General features: G+C 35.0%; 1 protein-coding gene across 2 annotated transcripts in view; it reads right to left on the bottom strand.

The window, feature by feature from the left end:
- CSRNP3 (cysteine and serine rich nuclear protein 3) overlaps positions 1-24,859 on the bottom strand; it is a 219,676-nt gene that overhangs the window by 176,542 nt on the left and 18,275 nt on the right. For both annotated transcript variants that reach the window (XM_038001989.2, XM_007965215.3), the window contains exon 3: positions 1,634-1,722. The gene's annotated coding sequence lies outside the window, so the exon portion shown is untranslated. The remainder of the gene's footprint in view (positions 1-1,633; positions 1,723-24,859) is intronic.

The raw sequence follows: 24,859 nt of genomic DNA, 5'->3' as shown, positions 1-24,859 counted from the left end.
TCCAATGTACTTGAATTTAAAAAAAATGGAGGCAAGGCCACTTTTGCTCTTTTCATAGGTGATTACACAACTATATTCCATAACATTAAATTTGCAGTTGTGTCAAGAGACTTTTCTTTCCTAGAATTTCATATTTCTAACTTATGTTGTACTTCAAGAGCTACTTTAATAAAAAAAATCCATTGAGTGTGGGTTGTAATGGAGCAAAATTTGCATTTGGTATAAGCTGTCAGCATTCTAGGCTAATAGAAGCTATAATGTGAAAATACAAATAATCTCCAAATAATTTCCATTTAGCTTTAGAATTAATTACATGCCCTATAAAATCTGGCTTGTCTTTTTAATTATATATTGCTTGAGTTAATAGTAAAACTAATTTCTGGGTAAGACATTGGTTGGGAAATTTTTGAGAACAGGAACCATATCTTCTTCATTTAGAAAGAACCAAAGTGTTTAGCCCTTTGCTTTGCATATGGTAAGTCCTAAATAAATGAATAAACCCTTGGAAGAATGAGAAATAGATAGAGATACTGAAGACATGCCTGACCAAGACAAGTAAAATAAAAGATTACATTTTTTTAATTTAAAATTATGAATATTTGATACTGGGTCCCACAATATAAGCACATCAAAAATCATCTACTTTTTCAAGGTATCTAATTGGACTAAACCACTTTAACCTACCTTTATAACTTCTAAATGAATATTGTACATTAATTTGTTATTATAATAAGCTGCTTAATAATGGGTAGGCTTTTTCTTCTTTTCCAGTTATATCATCCTAAACAACTTAGAAAATATTCCCAAGATCCTCCTGTTCCTTCACATTAATTGTCATTTTATCGAAGCCACATTTTCCAGTGATAACATTATTTATTTGGCTGTAATTAAAGAAAGTCAGGGAATGGAATTCAAGGAATTTCAGAAAGATTGCTGATTAGCTATCCTTCTAAACTGTGTGTATATGTGTGCATATTGCAGCCAAAGATACAAAAAAATGAAAAATTCACTAAATAGGTTTATATTTAACAATCAGAAAGAAAAATTTATAGAAATGTCAAATATTTTTATGCTAATAGTGCTACCCTTTAAAAAGAAGCAAATTATATTTGGGAGGCCGAGGCAGGTGGATCACAAGGTCAGGAGATCGAGACCATCCTGGCTAGCATGGTGAAACCCTGTCTCTACTAAAACTACAAAAAAAATTGGCTGGGCGTACTGGTGGATGCCTGTAGTCCCAGCTACTTGGGAGGCTGAGGCAGGAGAATGGCATAATGTGAACCCAGGAGGCAGAGCTTGCAGTGAGTCGAGATCACGCCACTGCACTCCAGCCTGGGCAACACAGTGAGACTCCGTCTCAAAAAAAAAAAAAAAGAAGCAAATTGTAATAATCAGTAGTTCTCCATTAAGACAACTTTTTATTGTGCCTAATGAAACTAAATACTGTATGTCTGAAATAAATGGATTTTTTTAAATCTTGAGGAGACTTTGTTTAAAACACGTACTTTAAGTCAGATTTAAGTAAGATCATTTTTCCTTATTATCCAATTGCACATTAGAAACTCGAAACAGATGCACAGATTATATCCCAAATCTGTAAAAGCATGAGAATAATAATGTATAAACTGCTAACCTTGAGATCTCAGGAACTCCAGTATTTTCCTGAAGATTCTATGCCTCTGAAAACATATTTTCAGTCTGTTGATATTTCCTCATTTTTTCCTTAAAAAAGAAAATACATTTCAGCATGTTACGCAAGGTTATGTTTTCAAAGAGTAAACTTACTAAAGGTGCCAACATCATGATTACATAGGAGAAAATCAATAGAAATCTTAAACTATGCATAGTTTTAAATATAGAACTGAATAATCATATAGTATATAATTTAGCAAACAAAGAATATTCTTCTTAGAACAATGTTGTAAATTTCTAATGATCCATACATGGTTGAACTCATTTGTCTGGTTTCAATCAACAAATATTATTTGGGACAATAAGTTAAAGATATATCCATTCTATTAAGCAGCATTACACTAGACTTAAGCAACTTTCTAGTCTTTAGGAGATTCATATCTTCAAAACACATAAAAATCCAGGGAAATCAACCAAAATGTTGTAGCTTTTGATAGTCAATAAAAATCACAATGAATATTTGTTACAGTTCTTGATTTGCTTGATTTGCTTAATGGAAACTATTTCATTATAAAATTATCTCAAATATTTATATAGTCATGATTTAAGATAATTTAGACTTTAAGAAAATATACAAAATATTCTCTAAAATGACATACATTAACAAAAATGTTGTTCTTTAAAATTATAGTGCCATAATTAGAAGTGATTAGTGCAACAATTTAGAGAGATGAAACCCGGGCAGTAATGATACATACTTTTTATTTACCCAGACTAAATGTATATAATCACTTTTTCTAAATCACTAATGAATTTTCTACTCTTGTATGTTAAGGTAATATTACCAAGTCCATATAAAAATGTAAAAATTTTCTTTAAAAATGAGGTAGAGAAGCTTGTTCATTTATTGTGTTTCCATAGTAGGCAGAACAGAGCTGTCATTGATCATAGCTAATGACAATAGCTAGTGTAGAAATTCTACAAATACGTTACCTGAATGAACAAATACCCTACACAAGCAACTTACGCTGCTGTAATTTGAACAAACAAAATACCACAATCTTTAAGAAAAAAATTTGTCTCAGGCAAATTGTGCCTCCAGGATTCGCTTTTTTCCTTTAAACTTTATCAATATCTACATAGATATGCTGAGATAAAGATCTGGAATAAACTGGATTATCTGTGATACAACAATAGCACAGAAATATCAAATTGTGATTGGAATTACAGTGCTAATAGAGGTTATTGAGTCAGTTTGGTTCTGAGTAACCCCAGATTTGGTAGATGAACTTAAGAAACCTCAGAAAAATGTAATCAAAATTCAATTCTGTTATTTTTAATGATTTTTAGATTTTTAAAAAATTGACAGATAACATTGTATGTTTTGATCATTTACAACATGTTTTGAAGTATAATGCATTATGGAATAGCTAATTCTAGCTAATTAATAAATTATACTACCTCATATAGTTATCATTTTTGTGGTGAGAGTATACAGCAACCTCTCTGTTTACGTTTTTCAAAAATACAATATGGCATCATTAACTATAGTCACCTTGCTGTACAATTTTAGGTATAATTTTAAATATCTTAAAATTCTATTGAGAACATTACACATTCAAATGATGGCATACTGAAGACCACTGAAGATATAACTTGGATCATCCTTTGCACTTATTTTGAGGAACATTTAAGAATGGAGCTTTCCCTGTTTTCTCTGTTAAAGATGCATATCCTGAGATTACAATCGAAGAAATTAAAAACCAACAAGCAAGCAGCAAGCAAGCACACAAACAGACCTCTCTTTGTGTCCACTGAATATAGACTTTAAAAAGTTAGAAAATATTTGTGGCTAGGCACAGTGGCTCATGCCTGTAACCCCAGCACTTTAGGAGGGCAAGGCGGACAGATCATTTCAGCTCAGGGGTTTCAGCCTGGCCAACATGGTGAAATTTTGTCTACTAAAAATATAAAAATTAACTGGGCATGGTGGCACACGCCTGTAATTCCAGCTACCTGGGCAGTTGAAGCGCAAGAATTTCTTGAATCCAGGATGTGGAGGTTGCAGTGAGCCAAGATCATGCCACTGAACTCCAGCCTGGGTGACAGAGCAAGATCCTGTCTCAATTAAAAAAAAAAAAAAGAAGAAGAAGAAGAAGGAAAAAAAAAGAAAAGATATTTGCAACTAAAACAAAATAATTAAATTAGATGTTGAGTTGAATATGTCTATAAATAGCATTCATAAAGTCAACTTTTCTTGTTAGTGAAAATAACTTCCCTATTAAATGTAATTTCTTATTAAGATACAATTTAAAATTTCATCCTAGAAATAAAATAAAAGTTTCTGCTGCCGTAAAAAGAAAATAAGGATGCTATTTCATTCAAGCTCCCTATTTTACAAATAAGAAAACCGACTATATTAGTGATCTGTAACTCAATCTAAGAAGAAAATTATGTTTTTTTGACTACCCATTATTAAAGTTGAAATTCAAAAACATAATTGTATTTGACAGCCAAATAAATAAAAGTCTTTCTTTAGGCATTAAGATATTCTATTGAGGAAAGCAAAAATATTGAGAAATCTAGTGATCTAAATTTACGTATCTTTTTTTTTTTTTTTTTTTTTTTGAGACGGAGTCTTGCCCTGTCACCCAGGCTAGAGTGCAATGGCTGATCTTCGCTCACTGCAACCTCTGCCTCCCAGTTCAAGCAATTCTCTTGCCTCAGCCTCCCGAGTAGCTGGGATTACAGGCATGCGCCACCATGCCTGGCTAATAATTTTTTTGTGTATCTTTAGTAGAGACAGGGTTTCACTATGTTGGCTAGGCTGGTCTCAAACTCCCACCTCATGATCCGCCCGTCTCGGCCTCCCAAAGTGCTGGGATTACAGGCATGAGCCACAATGCCCAGCCACATAACTGTAATTAACCTATAATTTAGACAGAGGCAAAGGTACCCTGGCCTGTAGAAGAAAGGGATTCAAACTCTAACCTGTTTGAAAGTAAAGGATATAAAAATAAATCTTACGCATAAAACTGACCCTAACTGAGGCCAGTGAAGCCACTATGGGGAAGTCTACCAAAAAGGAAGACTGTGTCAGGGGGTGCAAGCCTTGTAGCCCCAGCTACCCTGGGGGCTGAGATGGGAGGATCACTTGAGCCCAGAAATCCAAGACCAGCCTCTAAAAAAAAAATGTTTAAGGAGGAGGAGGAGGAGGAGGAGGAGGAGGAGGAGGAGGAGGAGGAGGAGGAGTTGGGAAGAATGACATATTCAGTGCAAAGGCCCAAGTATTGGGGATCTGGTGCTCAATGCCTGTTCTGTGTATAATGCACAGTACTCAATGCAGGCGACCATTCCAGTTTAGCCCCTGTGCGGGGTGGATGTGACTTGGGGACACCGGCTGTGTAAGACTGTGTTAAAACAAAAGTATGTATGCACACATGTGACAGACAGAACTTTAAAAGTTGTGCTAAGATCAATAGTGCTCACCCTGAGGCAACTTTGTAGAGGAATCATCCAGGGATGTAATGTACCTCAGGAAGATTAAGGGGCAGCTACTCTTCCCTTGCAGGATCCCTGGGCACATCACAAAAGATCAACGGGAACTGCCATTTTTCCTGGAATCCTATCTTTATGAGGTGATCACAAGCACATTGGATAGCCTCAACACTGCCTTTTCATACCACCTATGAGTGCGATCCTCACCCTATGGTTGCGCTTAGCAGGGACAAATGTCCTTTATGGCTGATTCAAGGATAAATATAATCATTCCTGGTACTATGAAAAATGTTTGAGGAGTTTAAAACTTGTAGAAGACTGATAAATGTATACTTACATAAATATAACATCATTTGTCTTCAAACAACTTTGTTATGCTCATTTAAAGAAGCCCAGGGTCAGATATCTGATTGTAAGTTTTATGAAAAATAAGACAGACATAAACCCATATCATCATTTAGAAATGTGCATCTAACACTTATAAATCACATCTGCTCTTTTCTAATATTTGGGGCTTAATTGAGAAAGTCACCTAGAACCAGTTTTTTAACTTGTGGAAATTCCTTCAATATTGCAATGCTGGTGGGGAAAGTAAAGACACCTCCTTGTTCCAGCCTCTTTAGCTTCCTGGTTGCCCATGGAAATCACTGCAAATTGTCCTGCAAATCCCAGCTGCCAGCTTGTTTGGCAATGGTCAAGGCACTCTTCCATGTTTTCAACTTTTTATCTAAAAGGGTACCTTTAGTAGGTCAGTGAGGCACATAGCTGTTGTTGGCATGTTTCAATCAGGAGCCAAGCCAGCCTGCACCGAGATCACTGAAGGTCACGTCCCAATGATAGCATTGACTAAACTATAAAATCACTTGTAATATTTTTAATAGGTGATTCAATGATAAGCTATAAAGAAATAGAACTTGTTTGAAAGGCTGTCATCTTGTTCCTGCCTTTAAAAAAATCTCTTTTGCCAATGCTGGGGTTTTGAGAATATATCTGTTCCTGTCAGAATCACAGAATTTGAGACGTCTAAGTTGATGACTTCTGCATGTCTGGAAGCTTGGCACACATCACAGCCTAAAAACGTCAAAAGGGAATGATGGTCTATGAACACAAGTGGAGTAATTGTCTGATGTTCTCAAGTGATAATAAAACTTCTAAGTTCAGTGAAATAGTTTAATTGCATCTGCAATTGCATCTCAGAATACAGCACTGCATAATTAATATGCCTGTAACCAGCACAAGTGTCATTTACTCTGAAGGGCAGCTTCCTGACAGAGCAAAGGGCCTGGGGCAAAGAAATCTAGCAGGAGAGAGCAATCTTCTATGTAGAGTTGACCCTATTTTTCTTTTTTCTTTTTGAGACAGAGTCTTGCTCTGTCACCCAGGCTGGAGTGCAGTGGTGCGATCTCAGCTCACTGCAACCTCTGCCTCCTGGGTTCAAGCAATTCTCCTACCTCAGCCTCTCAAGTAGCTGGGACTACGGGTGCGTGCCACCACGCCCAGCTAATTTTTTTTGTATTTTTAGTAGACATGGTGTTTCACCATGTCAGCCAGGATGGTCTCGATCTCTTGACCTCGTGATCCACCCACCTTGGCCTCCTAAAGTGCTGGGATTACGGGCATGAGCCACCACGTGCAGCTGACCCTATCTTTTTAAGAGAAGAAACTTCATTGACTGTCATGTTAATTATATTTATAATTCTTTTTAAAATATCAATACCACTCCAATTTTATACCTTCACCTACATGTTGAAGTACAGCTAACAAAAATATATGCAGTCCATAATTGATTCGTCTACCAAACAACAAAAATGAATTTCCATTGTTTTCACATATGTTGAAATATAAGAAACATTATTACATGACAAAAAATGTTTCCAAAAGAATAATAGTACTTAGTCATTCTATTTCAGTAAAGTGGACAAGATAACCAAATTAATCTTAGACTATTTATAGATGAGGTGGTCACCATGGAATTCTTCTATTCAATCACCCGTGTTCAAAAATGTGCAAACAATTTTCTAAAATTGTTCAGGTAATAATTCTCTATTTAAAGGCATAGGAAGAGGTATTACAATTTCTGGGAATCTGCTAGAATTATAAGAGAATCTAGGTGACAATTTAGGTAAAAATTATAAAATTTAAGGAAATAGGTGATCTTCCAGAAAATTATAAATTGGTAAGACTGGCCCTAGAAGAGGTACAAACTAGACTAGACAGATTACCATAGAAGGGATTGAAAAGTATGTTTCAAGTTCTACCACTGGAAAAGGTAAATAAAAACAACAGGGTATAAAGCCTTACAGAAGCTTTATAACGTAGGTCTCCACATTACTTAAATCATGTATTCACGATTAAAAACTTTTCTTGACCTGAACACATTTTTCACTCATTCCACAAATGTCCATACTTCCTCACTTACTGAATTTAGAGTCCATTATTCATCATGGTAGTCTCTCCCTTGCACACACACTCACCTCCCAGGCCTTTCTCTCTCTCTTCTTCAAACTAGTGTGACAAAAAACCCACCTGATTAAATTCAGTTCTCCTCCTGCTATGAACCTGTCCCCTAGAAGTTAAACAGATGACTGCAACTAGAGAAAATGTAGGATACTGTGTTATTGACATAACTTTTGGTATATGACCACAAACAAAAGTGGGTCCCCCGTAGTGTCTGGCAATCTTATCACACTTTCCTTGGTAATTCATGCCTTGGCTCTATGACATTGCTCAAAGAGGAACCTTTGCCTCTTCAGCCATCCCACATTCCTTCCCACCTCCTCACTCCCAGTTCATGATACTGCTTCTAAGAAAATGGAAAGAGCCACAGTTCAACTTCCTCCCTTTTCTATCACTGCATCCTCTATACACTTAGCATTTGTGATCACGTAGTCTGTCTTCAGTCATGTTATGATGAAGAAACATCCTTCTCCTCCCTAAGGCCAACCCCTTCTCTTAAGACTTAGGTTCCATTTCCTCGCACCAACTTAGGTTTTCATGACTTCAATTATACCCTCTCTCTTCCACATCATCATTTTTCTCCATTTTACTAGATTATGCCCATTTGTATGCAAATATGTTCTAATGTCTCCCATCTTAAAATCATTATTTTCTTTTTCATCAGCTCCCCATCTCACTATCACCCTAATTCTTTGCTCTGCTTTTTAACAAAACTTTTTTAAAGAGTGCATTCTCCATTCCTCAGCTGCAATTCTACATTGAATTCCTCTCAATTAGGCTTCATTACCACAGCTCTACTGAAATGACACTTATCGAGGTCAGCAGTGAACTTGAATATTGCCAAATCCAATGGTAAGTTTTCAGTCATTATCTTCTTCAATCTCTCAACAGAACTTGACTCTGATAATCACTTTCCCTTTCGAGACGTATTTCTTCACTTGGCTTCTAGGATACCACACACTCCTAGCTTATTTCCTACCTCATTTGTTGATCTTTCTCAACCTCTTTGCCTGATTTCTTCCATTCTTCCTGAACTCTACATACTTTAGCAGATTTAGTTCTGAGACTTCTCTGATACTGTCCAAGGAAATCAAACCCAATCCCATGTCTTTATGATGAATCTAAAATTTAGATCTCTAACCTGAACCTCTTCTCTGAGCTTTAGACTCATATCTACTGTTTACTCTATTCTGCAACTCCACTGGAATGGCCAATAGGCTTCTTAAACATAGTATGTCCAAAAAATAACAATAATAGGTAATAAGGAACAAAGGACAGAAGACACATACTCCAGGCTTCTACCCTCTCTGGGCTTCCTCATGACAGGAAATGGCATCACCATTTACTAAAGTGCTCTATTAAAACCTAGCTCCTTAGTGAAAATGGCTGATTTTAGGTCCAGGAAAGAGGAAATACAAGATGAGCCTGAAACATTGTATAATACCAGAAAGTAAGGAAGAAGAAAAGTAAGATAGACCAGGGCATGTCAAAAGGATACAACAGCAAACCTGAAAGAGCTCTCAATGGTCAGAATTGAAACAGTTTAGGCAACAAATATTAATGGTAGTATTATATTATAATCCCAAGGAAAAAATAAACATATATGAGTCTATATGGATCTAAATAAATGGCTGAGTAAACAAGTAAATGAAAGAGAAGAGAAAAACTGCTCCTTACAAAAGGTTTCCAAAGAACATATACAGATCATCCCCATTTAAGAAGTAAAGTTTTATCACCACCATCAACCTTGAGTGTGAACTGGGTTTGGTTAGTTTCAAAAAAACAGAGCATGAGAAATAAAAACAGTAATACTACAGTGGATAAATCTGGCAGACACTATCTCAACCAACTGACTAATGTGAATATTACTAGTGATACATCATGCTGATATTATATATCTCTGATACGATTCAATACGAAGAGTACTTTACTTCTCTGGTGTTCTTCCAAAAAACCCTTACCCGAAATCTAATCATTAGAAAGCATCAGAGAAAACTAAGATTGAGGAACATTCTAAAAAATGTCTACTCATGCTCTTCAAAAAATCAGGATAATAAAAAACAAGGAAAGACAAGCACTGTCACAGATCATCACAAAATGATGACCGAATTCAGTGTGGTATCCTTGATTGGATCCTGTATCAAAAAAAGAATATTCATGGGTAAAATGTGAAATCTGAAGAGTCTGTACCTTGTTTAATAGCATGATACCCAGTGATGGTTTCTTTCTTTGACAAGTGTGCTATCGTTATGTAAGAGTTTAACACTGGGGGAAGCTGGGCAAAGGGTGCATTGGAACTCTCTGTGACACTTATTTTAAAAAGCCTATCAATAATTCATGTTCATCTCTCTTTCACACCCCACAGCCAAACAATCAGCGTTTTCTTTCAGCTCTGCCTTCAAGATGCACCCTGAATCTGACCACTTCTCAGCATCTCCACGACTACCACCTTAGGCCAAGTCCCCACATCTTTCACACTTCCACTACCTGACAATAACTTCGTATCCAGTCTTCACACAAGTGTCAAGTCAAGCTCTTTTCTGACATCTTATATTTGTTATTATTTCTCCTGGAAGCCTCCTCCTACCCCAGATATTGCATTGCCTACTCTCTCACTTCACTGAGCCCCCAAAATATTCTCTTTGGAGAGGACTTTTACAAATATCTTTATTTAAAATAGCTATCCCCATTCCTATTCCTTAACCCTACTTTATTTTTCCTCACAGCGTATTTGTGACATTATAGAGCTATTTATTTATTATCTATCTTGATGACTAATGTAGACATCATGAGGGGAGGGGCTTTCTCTCTTAGGATGGATAAACAAACACCTATTACTTGGTATTTATGGGAAAAAGTATAATCTTACCCAAAGCTGATAGGAGTATGTATTTTACTGCCTTTTGGAAAAAGCAATATGCCAGTATCTATTAAGTCAGTGTTAGTCCATAAATGTCTGTCTCATAAAAAGTAAAGTACAAGTCTATAAGGATATTTTTTAAAGAACATATATTACAGCCTTGTTCATAGTAGCATAAAAACTTACCTGAAACAAATGAGCACCCATAGGGGAAAGACAGACTAAACTGTTATATGTCCATACCTTGTAATATTATGAAATTATTAAACAAATAAAAGTTACTATAATACAGCTATGACAAATAACTTGGGGAATTTCCATAAGGTGCTGTCCAATGAGAAAACCAAGATGAAGAAAAATATATAGCTATGATCTGGTTTTTTTTTTTCACAGAAAACCCTCATAGAAAATATGGCCCATTTTTTGACTAAAAATTCCTCTTAGAATATGTAAATGTTTATGATTATTCAATATTTTAAAAACACATAAAAGAATATAAACTAGGTTGTCAATAAGAGTTACCCACAGGGGCAAGAGATGTGAATGAAGGACATAGGGGAAGAAGATGGAGAAGTCAAGCCAAAAAATAAAAAAGAAGAAAGACAGACAGAAATATTAAACAAAGTCTGTAATATGATAATATCCATGCTTTTAACATAAAATTCTTTGTATGTGTGCATAAAACAGAATTATTCAGGGAAGTCAATTTTAAAATACAAAATGGCTTTTGGACATGGGGCTCACAATTTTTTCAAACAAACATCAACTTTTAAATATAAAATTAATTTCAGAGTTACTTAATCTTACAAAGAAAACAGAATTGCTGGTAGAATTGATCAGATTCCCAGGAAATGCATAAATTCTTACAGATGGTCCTGAGAACACAGCTTAACTGCAGACTATGTTAGTCAGTGTGCTTTCATGTTCAGCTGCAGAAAATAGAAATCGATCCTAAAAAAAGAAAAACTGATATCCACTGATAGGAATAAAAGAGGGAGACATTTACAGAATTTGTTAGCTCAGCTTTTAGTTAATCAAGCAGTCTATGGCACCTACCTTAAATATTTTCATGGATATGTTCCTGCATGGAAACCATGCGATTTTTGTCCTGGAGAATAAGAATGCCCGAATAAGCTCTTGAATGGTTGCTAGGGCTGCCCTGACAAGTTTCATTCTCTTAAAAAACATGGAACAAACCACAGCCTTTCTAGCAATAATATGTCCGTATCTTTTCTGCCACAATAAGATGTTAGGAGTATCCCAAATAGTCCCCTGTAGAAAGTGCTGAGCACCTAATAAGTATTTACACATGTTTAAGTTCTTTCATTACACCCCAGAAGCATTGCACGTTGTGGTAGACAGAAGGGGTATATAATCATGTAATTAGTCTGACCCCAAATTGGTCTGTTTGTAACAACATGGAGCACATAATGCCAATGTCAAATATAAAGTGTAAATAAAGGAAAAAAATGTATGATATCCATTCTGGATATCATAGGAGGGAATTTTATTACAGAAGTCTCTTTGTAAATAGACATCACAATAGATGCCTTTATGATAAAGTGATTTTACCATAGGGTGAATACAGAGGAGCCCTAAATGAAGATTTTTAAAAAAATATAATTAGAGAACTGCAGATTCGACGCTGTTCAAGAGAGAAATGTTAGTGGCATGATGATGTAATAAAAGATGCTTAGGTTCTGGAGTACCAAAAAACAGAGGTTGCCATATTCTGGAAATTTCTAACCTCTGTGACTTTTAACAAATTACTTAACATCAGTCTCTTCATTTCTCATATGGGCATATGAACTCCGATTTTATACTATATAGTGAAAATAAGTAAAACATTTTACTTATTTTTATATCATGGGACTTACAACATATCCTCAATATATTAGTTCTTTTTATTAACCAGAAAATTAAAAAACGAAACAGAATGTGATAGAATATGTATAAATTTAATTAGCAATTGGCTATGAGTAATTTCCACTATTCACTTACAAATAATTTCACTGCTGCAGTGTTGTTTTGAAAAAATATTTAGTTTAGTTTTTTTTCACATTTATGTACTATGGGATCAAAGTGAATTACTAATATGGGGTCCATTGTTATTGGTGACCCAACACATTTTTCTTCCTCCTATGTTTTCTAGTAACATATTCCATGTCTCCTTTCTTGTAGCACTACAATGGAGAAATGAATGAGACAGTCAATCAAAGGACCTCATCCACTGGTGACAGTGTTTGATTCAGTGAAGGGTATGAGGCCCACGCTAGGGTTGTCAGTCAGGCTCCAGTTTAGAAAATAGAGTCCGTGCCAGTCAGGCTCCAGTTTAGAAAATAGAGTCCGTGCCAGGTGGCCTAATGATTCCTGTGTGAAGAAATTTCATACAAGGAAGTAGTTACAATGGTTTTGAGGGAGCTGAGACCCCAAATTTAAAAAGGGAAAAGAAACTCAGATATTAGCAACAGTGGTTAGATGCCACCACCCCTCAGGCTGGAGGCACAAAGGAAGAGGTGATGTAAGTCACCAGAGACCAAGAATGGGTGCTGCCTTCTGGGAGTTGAATCCCTGGGGAGGTTGTTGCATGGGGGCTAGGAATATAAAAGTTGGTCCACTGCAACAAGGCCTGAATCATGAGAAGATGTGGAAGCCACTGGATATACCACCTGAGGCATGGATGGGTGGGTGAGAATATTCTGGTGTATCCCTTACCCCTGCCCTCCATTGTCCCATTAGTGCATCTTATTTGCTGAACCCATCTGGAAGGAAGTAGGCATGGAAGTTGGGAAATGCAATTTGCCAGAGATCCTATCTGAGCACAAATGGACACATACTTGACACATTAAAATAATCCTGGAGATCTAAAGTATTGGAGCTAGGGATGGAAGAGATGCCTTCTTGTCTTCAAGAAGAGAGCAATGTGTATGTCTATAAGTAGAGAGACATTTTCCATGGTTCATCTGGGGAACCCACAATCCCATATACAGTAGGAGAAAATGAGTCTTTTGCAGAGTGAAGAGAGATCCAAGTCATGGTGGACAGGATAGGTATTGAGGTTATCATTTGAACCTCCAATCCACTTTGGCCTAACATGACCTACTCCTGACTCTCGATTACATGAGCTAGGATATCTCTGTTTTATCTAAGCTAGATAGTATAGGGCTTTCATCATTTGCAATAAAAAGTCTTGACTAATATAACCATAATCATTAACTTTGACTATTTTAAAGAAGTACTAGGACAAATGTCTTCTATTACCAGTAAAATAAATGAAATTAAAGAATGCTTGTGGTTATGTATTACCAGTAAGATAAATTAAATGAATGTGGTTATGTTGACAGGCCTTTGTTGCCACAATACTGAATGAATTCTCTCTCTTTTATCTTTAATAAATAATTTAAATTAAAAAAACTCTCCTGAAGTTAGAAAAGTAATTCCCTTCAGCCTTTTAAGATAGAGGAGACAGTTGTATTCCTTGATTCATGTCTGGTAATCAGACAAGAAGAATGCAGATTAATGCCAGATGAAGGTTATCAAAACAAAAATTCACTACAAAGAAACAAAAATGAAGCTGAAGTTCATCTACAGCTATAGAATATGAGATGCTAAGCAGAGCAGTGTTGTTCTATTTTATCCTACCTCAATAACTGAAGATTTTTAAAAAATAAAGTAAGCGAATAACTTATTGTTTAACCCATTTGCAAAAAAAAAATGGCACAGGAGGCCCAGTCAACTTCTTTATCTATCTACATCCTGAAACCTAATGTTTTGAGTTTTTTCTTCTTCTACTTCAAGCAATGCCTTTGTCTTTTATTACTCTCCAATTAAGTGGAAAATCGACATAAATAAATGGGTTTTCCTTTATAGGACAGAAATCACTGGAAACCCAAAGTTGGTTAGTAGTTTTTGCTTGCTTGTTTGTTCGTTTTGACTCCCTAAAACTGAGAATCAGATCTTGTCAATAAACATTTTGTCTGAAGAATGAACTTATAACTCCAATCCCACAAAATTTGCTTCCATTTAATGATGTACTTTTTCCAGGTTGAAGTTTTCTGGAAAGAGAGTTAAGTTTTCTCCAATCCATACAACGTACTAGTTGACAATTATATTTTTTAGCATGGTTGCATGCTAAAAAATGTCATGTCTATTAGTCTGAAGTTCTCAAGCAGAGTATAAGTTCCTTAGGACCGAAACGTGCTTTTCAGTCTGCTCATACGCAGCAATACATCTTCAGTGTAGTCTTTGACATGCGGTGTGCTCCATTAGCCCTCATATAAATTGAATTTTAATAAACTCTTGAGATATATAAAGAATGTATATATCTTTAGTCATGTGAGGTACTAAAAGCAGAGACATGAGAGTTTCAGCATTTTACAAAACTAATTTTAATGGTAATCAGCTTAGGTGGTTAAACTTGATCAGAATCTCAATCTCTATCACTTCCAGTGGTACCGTCATTTTATTCTAATGAATAATACTTTCGATAAGAACTAAAGGACCGCTTGTATTTAATGCAGAATTTTTTAAATTAAAGATTTTAAAAACAGTGTTATTTGTTACATGGCACGGAAATGATGAAAATATTTTTATTTTCTTGTAGAAAGCATAGCATACTATAGTGGTTAACAGTGCCAGCACAGGAGTTTGAGCTGGTTTTAAGTTTTTAATGCCAGCATTTACAAACTGTGTGGACTTAGATAAGCTACTTATCCCCTTTGCATCTCAGTTTCCTTATCTGTTGCATAAGAATAAACTCTGCTAGAACTACCATCCCTACTCACCTCAAATGTTGTTTTGTGAGGATTACATTATATGATGCTTCAAAAACATTCAACATTAAAATGAAGGATCAGACGCAAGAGGGTTATTGGTAGTGCTGTCTTGTATAACTTTCATCTTATTATCTCTTTTTTATGTGAATTTGAAATGCATTTAAAAATGTATTTTAAGATAATCTTGAACATTTTAAAGGTCTCTTAATGAACATACATTGCCACATTAATTAGATACTCATGTGAAATTAAAGAAATTAATTTAGAATGAAATAGAGTCAAAGGCAATTATAGTTTTACATTAGGAAGGATATTTTTCAGTTTATCATATTAATAGGTCAAAATAGGATTACCTGGCTATGTACTATTAGGAATCTGATACAACTCTACGTTCATTATTAATTAGAAAGCATTAATGGAAGAATATTTCCTTAATTTAGGACAAAGTATATCCTATGGCTAAATTAAAGGTGAAATGGTGGAGGCACTTCCATTTTTAAAGCACTATACCCTTTCTAGTACCCAAAATAACCTTTTAGAACATGTAATTACAAAATCCCATTCACAGTAGACACAACAATTGTTAAAAACTTAGCAGGGAATATGCATTGCAAAAAGAAAAACGTAAAATTCTGCTGTGTATAAAATAATAGTTAAATACAAAAAGATATCTAATGTGTTGCCTAAATTAATCTACATATTTAATGGAATTCCAACGGTGTAACAAGTTTGCTTAGTAGCTTAAAAATATTCTTCTAAAATTTAAATAATAATCACGTGAGATAACATTAAACGTTAAGAGTACGGTAGTGTACTGATTTTCTGTTAATAGTGGTGGGTTACGAAATATTGAGAACTCTCATCTGAGATAACAAAATTTACTACAAAGCCATAATAAAACACTAATGCTGTTTTTAAAATAACCAGAGCATGTAATAAAAAGAAAACCACAAACACTGATCACACTATATGTGATAATTTAGCATAAGAACAGAATTAAAAATAAATAACAAATAATATATTATTTAATACATCATTTTAGGAAAACTGGAAAATTATCTCTAAATGTCACACAATATGCCAATAAAATTTTCAAATGGACTAAAGGTTTAAATACATATAGAAATTTATGAAAATCATAGGAGCAATTATTTGTGTATAATTGATCTTGGCAGTAGAAGTTTGCCTACACAGTTCCTAATGCTAAATTCATAATATATTTGACAGTATAAATATGTTTCACTAGCAAACATAGATTTAGAAGAAAAGTGACAAAATAGGAAAGATATTGTGTATGCATTCACCAAGTAACTAATCCTTAATATTATAAAACAATGAAAAAGAAAATCACCATCATAATAAAAAACCTGGATAGGCAATTCACACACATACACACACACACACACACACACACACACACACACACATACACACACACACACATACACGGCAAATGATTAAATACATAAATAATTAGCTTCCTAATATTCAGAAAAATTCAAGTGCAAGCATTGGTATATGTTTTCACTAATCATATTAGTCTGTATGTATGTGGGGGGGTCTATAATGCTTGCATATATGAATGTATTTATACATACACAGAGAGAGAGAGAGAGACAGAGGAAGAGAAAGAGAAAGAGAGAGAGCCAGGGTGGGTGGGCGGAGAGAGAGAGAGATTCAGACAGACATAAGAGAGAGAGAAAATACCTAACCAGTTTCGGTAAAGTGTTTGGTAAGGTGTTGAGGAAATACGCACTCACATATTAGAAGTGGGCATATAAATTGGTAAAGTTTTCTGGAAGGCAATTAAAAACAATACCCTTTTAACTATGATTTCCACCTTTAGAGATTTGCTTTAAGATTAATCTACAAGTAAGTCATAAACAGCAGTAATCATATTGGTGGAAAATTCTAGAAAACTATAATACCAAAATAGATCCAGTTAGGATAAAGTATATACAAATAAATTGTGAAAATATATATAGATTTTTTAAATCACCCAGAATTCTACTACTTGTTGAATATTACCATCTATAGAAAATGTGTGTTTTTCTTTTTCCTTCTGGATCTCATTATACCACGAATTTAAGATTTTATAAAACTTGATGAAATTAATATAATTTTGCAAACCTCTTTACAAATGTGAATATATTTTATGTCAATAGATACATTTATTTAGCTGTTTTTGTTGATTTTATCATACTTAATTATGTGGATTTTCCAAAGATTATTCAACAAATTGCATAGTATGTAGGTTCTGCATACTTTTTCACCATAAGAAAAGATACTGGCCGGGCGCGGTGGCTCAAGCCTGTAATCCCAGCACTTAGGGAGGCCGAGACGGGCGGATCACGAGGTCAGGAGATCGAGACCATCCTGGCTAACACGGTGAAACCCCGTCTCTACTAAAAAATACAAAAAACTAGCCGGGCGAGGTGGCGGGCGCCTGTAGTCCCAGCTACTCGGGAGGCTGAGGCAGGAGAATGGCGTGAACCCGGGAGGCGGAGCTTGCAGTGAGCTGAGATCCGGCCACTGCACTCCAGCCCGGGCTACAGAGCAAGACTCCGTCTCAAAAAAAAAAAAAAAAAAAAAAAAAAAAAAAAAGAAAAGATACTGCAAAAATCATCCTTAAAGCTAAAACTTTTTCCTACATTTCAGCTTTTTAAAGAAACAAAGAACTGTTAAATACACCAGTTCTAAATATTTCAACGTTCTAATTTACTAATAAATGAGAACGTTGAATTCTGATTTAGTAATAAATGGAAAGGTTAACGAAACTATATGAGGAGTTTGGCAAGTTACCTAGTTCATACTGGCAGTACTGTATGCATAAATTGAAATCTTCATGAATATCTGATATGAAAACTTATTTTTCAATAAAGCTGAACCTGTTGAAGCAGACTCTAATTGTATTTAACAATCTTAATAGTTGCTATATAACTGGCCTATTTCAGTTGACTCACGTTATGCTTAATATGAAGAAAACATTTCATCAGTTGAATCTTTTTTAGTAAAAAGTCATGAACACACCAATCAAAAATAAACATATTTAGGAACTAAAGTAAGGAGAATTAAATGAGATAATTTGTTTAAAGCATTGAGCACAATGCCTGCCAAATGATAAAATGCTCAATAACACTCGCCATTCTGATTATTCCCATTAAGCAATGTGAGGGAAATATTGGACAAAGGCCCTGCCATCAAGGAACTTAAAATAATTGTAATTATAAATTTCAACCATTTCCATACTCTCACTTCAAAGCTACTACAGAAGAGCTACTCTGTTGAAAATAATAATGTAGTCTGTGTTTATCCTTTTTGTACTCCATTCTTTAATTTTTCAAATAAACATTTGTTTATCAGACATTGAAGGGCATTTTAAAAACATATGACTTTTCTTATTAATGTTCATGAATTACTTAGTTAACTTAACTCCCTAGGTTTCCTTTTGCAGCCTCTCTAGCTTTATGCCTATTTATAAAATCCAAGCCAAAAGTATGACATCGGTCTTATGTAACCATGATCTTAGCATAGCATTTCATTATAACTGATTAATGACCACTATAATGGGAAGCCTAATCATCAATTCTTTTGGCATGTAAAGAGTTCTTGAAATATATATCTATAAATGTATATATATCCGCAATATGTACTAATCTCTCCAAGCCAAAATGATGGTTGTCATAGAAACAGCAAACAGCAGAAAGTCGGATCTGACATAGCAAGAAGATAATGGACAGCATCTTTGGAGGAAATCATAAAATAGGACAGGCTATGTTGGAAAAATTATATATAATATTAATTGCCATGATTTCTTCCAAACCAAGGTTCTCAAAGATGGAATTAAATACCCTAGCCTCTGATAAATTTAAAGTATATACATTTTTTAAAATGTGGGAGTTGTAGGCATTAGAACAAATTTCAAGATCAAATATAAATAACGGCCAGGTACGGTGGCTCACACCTGTAATCCTAGCACTTTGGGAGGCCTAGGTGGGAGGATTGCCTGAGGTCAAGAGTTCAAGACCAGCCTGGCTAACATGGTGAAACCCTGTCTACACTAAAACTACAAAAATTAGCCGGGTGTGGTGGCACTTGCCTATAATCCCAGATACTCAGAAGGCTGAGGCAGGAGAATCGCTTGAGCCCGGGAGGTGGAGGTTGCAAGCGAGCCAAGACTGCAAGATTGCGTCACTGCACTGCAGCCTGAATGACAGAGTGAGTCTCCGTCTCAAAATACATATACGTGTGTGTGTGTGTATTTATATTATATATACAATATATATACATACACACATATACATATAGATATGTATATATTCTTTATATGATTTGTAAGTAAAATATGTGCATTTTCCATCTCACATGATATTTTCACCAACATTACAATCCAATGGCATAAAAATATGTAACAGTTTATGTATTTTGCATATCTACATGACACAATTAATGGGACCCAGCACAGAATGGGTCTCACTATGGAAATACTTAGCGCTTTTAGCACTCTATTTAGCAGTCTTCACCAGTTTTCATGTTTCTTTTGAAAATTGTTTTAATTGAGTTTGAGTTTTTGATGTTTTCTTTCTTTCTCTTTTTTTTTTTTTTTTGGTGATGCTAAGACTGTTGTAGTTGTACATTAAGGATTGTAAAGAGACTTAAGAGTTCACTATATAAATCAAGTTTCATAAAATTTTATTCAAATGTCTAGAACTGTAAATTATATAACTCAGTCTTTACTACCACTCCCTTATTATAATATTTGTGAGATAAAGGCAAATGCAACAAACTGAGAGTCCATTGTAATTTTCACTCACTGCAAATACTTTTCTACCTGAAAATTAAATATCATTAAAAAGATGTTTTTCCAAGTTTTTATGTGCTGATTTTTGGTTGAAAAGTAAGTTATATTTTTTGTTTTGTTATATTTATTCTGATTGCTCTTTCTTCCTTACATTTAAAAACTATGTTTTTGACCTTAGTCCAATTCTCAATGGAGTTCAGTATTTTTGAGACTTTAACTATTCCAGTTCCTGCAAGATCACTGTAGCCGAACATGTAAAACATATGGTACAATAATTCTGTGGCCCTAAAACATTCCCAGCTTATTTACAAATTCCTCAAACAAAAAAAGAAGGATTTCTTTTTATGTACAAACATGCACTTCCCAGAGTGAAAGGATTAAATATTATTGCAGCCCATTTAGAAATCACACCAACTGTCTCTCTCTCTCTCTCTTTTTTTTTTTTTTTTTTTTTTAAGCAGGACCATATTTAATTCCTTCCTGCATTCACTCACACACAAATACTCTTCCCCCAAGCTGTCAAAAAACATCAGACTGCCTGATCTGCACAGCGAATTTCAAAACCTTTTGAGAAACACAAGGACATTTGCTTCAGGCACTGATTTCATCATCACCATCATAAACACCAAGTATAAAGCAAGTCAATCTCTGGTATTCAAACCAAAGCTAGAAGATGATGGTACTTTGAAGATGGTTAGTAGAATTTTAATCACCTAAATTTGTTTGGATGCATTTTTCAAGCCATGAGATTTTGCACTTGGGCAATCATTCATTTATTGCCTGTGACCACTCCTAGATGGCCCCAAAGTAAGGATGTGATTCTCTAACAAGAGGTTTATAAAATACAAACACTCTAAGATTTATTTGTAAATAAATTACACTGTCAGATGAAAATGTTTTGATCACTAATGTGAAGATGGTATCTTTAATATTTAATAGCAACTTTAATTCTTGTGCTCTTCATGAAATGTAGCTACAATATCAGTTCCACCTACGAACATCCTGAGTAAATAATAGATGTGGGAAATTTGGAGGTTTTCTATGATGTATTTTGCATCTCATGCTAATAAAGCCATATCCTTCAAATGATGTCAGCGATAGTACCATTAATATCACCAGGACTACCTTTATATTTAGCTTTTCATGGGAGTTAAAACCACAGTGGCTGTTGTTTTTCTAGATTCATTGTTACAGATAAATAAAATTTTATTCGAAATTTGGTCCAATTGTTCTTTTGAGCTTAAAGCCAAATTTAAATGAAGTTTGCTGGGAATTAAAACAAACAAGCAAATATAAAATCCAACTCTGTCCCTAGCCAGTAAAGTTGAATATAATTACTCCATTCAGTCAGAAGCTGTGACTAAGTGAGTCCATTTGAAATGCAGGGTAAGTGGGTTTCTGAATTCTTGAATTATTGAACAAGTAATGCAAGGTCCTGGAGTTCAAGAGATAGAAAGATATTATCTTTTTTTCAGGGAGTCCAGGATATCCCTTGATCCATCTGGCAAAAGTGGAATATATAAAGGTTTTACCTTTAAAGTAAATGAATTAACCCTTGATTTGTTGCTGCTGTTAAAGATTCACACTGCATACTTCATCTAACCTACTTTTCATTGTAACATTTTCACGTTATCACAAGTAGCATTATGTCACCAAGACAAACCAATTTCCTTCATGTAAATGTAAAACAACATGTTTGCTGTAAGATATTTCCATCAATGTCAATGACATACAAGGAAAGTCTCAACAATCTGCCCTGTCACTTACTTACAGAAAGGAGAAGCAAAATGTTCTTTCATGCTCAAATTGAATTCTCTGCCCACTATTTCATTTAGCTCATTGAATTTGTTCATAAACTCATCACTAGTACTGTCCTAAAGTCACAAAAAGCCAAGAAGAAATGAGAAGCCAATTACATTTACCAAAAGATAGATTCATTCTATATAAGAGATGCTGGCATAAAAGATACAGCTACGTCTTTCACTTGATGATTTGTGTCCCTCTACTTAGTAGCCAGGCTTGTAACTGAACCATCAGAGAGCTGTGTGGTCTGGTAGAGAGGCAGACTCCAGGGATCTACATTAAAGTCCTCTGCCACCAGCTCACATTTTGATTCTTGTCAAATTACTCTCCCTGGACCTTAGTCTCCACATCTGCAAAATAAAGGAGTCAGCCTAGACACTCTCAAAGGTCCTACTAGTTCTCATAGTCTGTGAATTCAAAATGAGGTTTGACTCTTCATTGTTAGTTTTTTCTCAGTTATATACAGAGCACTAGATCCTCTTAAAAACACTAACATGGGTTTTCTTCTTCAATTTGCCCAACTTTATAAAATAATTAATAAAGTTTTGTATTTATGATCAGGCTAAGAGTAACCCATAGTGATAGATAGTCCTCTGTAGGTCATATTGCCATTTATTCTTTACCCTTCCTCATCACTGTTTATCTGAAGTCATGGTTCTGATTACACACTCAATTACAAGTTGTTCAATGATGCATATCACCATTCCCTTCCAGAGGAGTATTGACAAATGCCTCCCTGAAAATTCACAAAGAAAAGCACATGAACAGCACTAGAGGGAGCAAAAAAAAGACTTATCAAACATTGCTGTTGCCTTCTTTAATAGCCTAAATATTCTCCTCTGACCACAGTGGATATGTATGTATTTTCTCCTTTCTAGACTAGAGTAATGGTGGTGAAGTGGAGCAGTTATAACCACACATCAAAATAGTTATTAAAAAATAAAACCACTCTCCACTATACTGTTAACCTTCCAGGGAACTGTTCAGGTGCTCAGAACAACTGCCTGACCTATAATTTTTCAAACCTCCCTAAACCACCAGAACATCACTTTCATCTGGAAAGCATCTTGAGCCATAATTGTAAGGCCTGATGGTGTTTAAATGTACATTATAGGTACTTTGTGAACTCACAAGCTATAGAAATCAATAAGTGTCTTGCATAGAGAAGTCCTGCAATTGATTTTTCCAGGAGAGAGCCAATTTGTAACTTTAGGAAAGTCATAGACACCTGGGATGTTGTAAGTATGCTGGCAGTTTAAAAAAAAAAATCACAGGGGTGTGGAAAACACTGCACTGCACTGCTAGATGAGGAAGTATCTCAAAGATATAGGGTTTTAAACTGATGATGATTTTTAGGAGTGGCTAAAGGAAAAGAAAAAGATTGAGAAATAGTAGGTAGCTCCTGCAGTGCTCTAGGACTGGAAAAAGAAGAGTTCTCCCAAGTACACAGAAAGGATATGAATAGAGTGCTCCTAAGGGTCTTGAATGTAAATATGTACTATTGCTCATCTAAGGGTAAGAATATCCAGTGGACTCTTTTTCTCCAGCTTTTAAGATGTGTCAGAAAATGATTCATTCACTCAATAAAAAAACTACAAGCATCATCTGGTGCTCAGTACTCTTCTAAGTATCATAGGTAATGGCTCAGTGGGAAAGGCAATGTCAATGCCATCCACAAGGTTACAGTCACTTGGAGGGAGGTGTGAAAAGGCTTTAGATAAATCCCAAACAAAACTTATCCTCTGAAATTCTACTCTCTGGCCATAACTTTTCCACGTAACTGGGGAATCATATCCTCAGAACAGCACCTGTATTCTCCCTTCTCCCAAGCGTTTTTATCTCCTCTTTAGATTTTTACACTTTCTAAAAGTTCCAAATAAAATAGGTTCTACTGCAGTCAAGAGACAAACGTTTTTATTCAAAATGATTCTAACAATGATGGAGAATTATGAATACCAAATAAAATTTTGAATCCTCGGGGAGAGAGAAGAGGATTAAAATAGGATCTCAGGTCACAGAACTACATTGGATGAACTTCAGTGTAATTTTTTTGAAAATTATGCTTTAACTTCTGAGGTACACGTGCACAACGTGCAGGTTTGTTACATAAGTATACATGTGCCATTTGTGCCATGTTGGCTTGCTACACCCATTAAGGCTGTTTTGGTGAGTTTAAACTCCCCAAATATAAATACCCCAGAAAAATAATGCTAGAAAGAAACTATTGTGAAAACAGCCTCTCTTGAATGATACTCTTTTATGCTGAATAATTTTTACCTTTACTCATGGACTATAATGTTAAAAGGAAGTTTACACCTATCATCTCATGAGGGGTGGGTGAAGGTAAGGGGCTTTCCCTTCATTTAGTTTTGCTGTGCATGTTAACTTCTAAAATATAATTTTGAGATTCTTTTCCCTTAAGAATTGAGGTTGAATGAGCACAGAGCTGCTGGAAAAGGATCACCTATTTCACAACCTTCATATGTGCATCTGTTACCAAGACCGTAATTTGAAAATGGGTAGAATTTTAAGTTAGAACACGTCATACTAAGTTAGATGGTATTATTCACATGAACTGCTTGGGAGAAGTATATACATGAAGAAAGCTGCCCTTACTCAAGAGCATGAACCTAGCCTTGAATCTGAGTTTTACCTATGTCCAAATAACTATAGGATCTCAAGGTTTTCAAGGCCTTGATTTCACATAAGCAATCTTTTTAAAAACAAACATCATTTTCTCATCTAGGAAGTAATTACATGTATTAATTACTTTAATTAATACATTAATTAATATATTACATTGTATTAATACATTAATTACAAGGAATTAATGTATTACACTCAGCACTGTAAATATTCTGCAACTCATTGACCAATCTATAGAAGTTCAAAATGGCTTAACTGATTAGATTTCAAAAGATAGATTTATTTCGGCAAGCTGAAGACACTCATTAAATTATTTTCAGTTGTCGTCTGCTTACCTCCGATTGGACTCATTTCTGCCTCCTATATACTCACTCCATAGAAATGAGT

This window comes from Chlorocebus sabaeus, chromosome 10 (genome assembly GCF_047675955.1).
Source record: "Chlorocebus sabaeus isolate Y175 chromosome 10, mChlSab1.0.hap1, whole genome shotgun sequence".
NCBI lineage: Eukaryota > Metazoa > Chordata > Mammalia > Primates > Cercopithecidae > Chlorocebus > Chlorocebus sabaeus.
The sequence above is the reverse complement of the archived record's forward strand: the minus strand, read 5'-3'. Positions and strand labels throughout refer to the sequence as shown.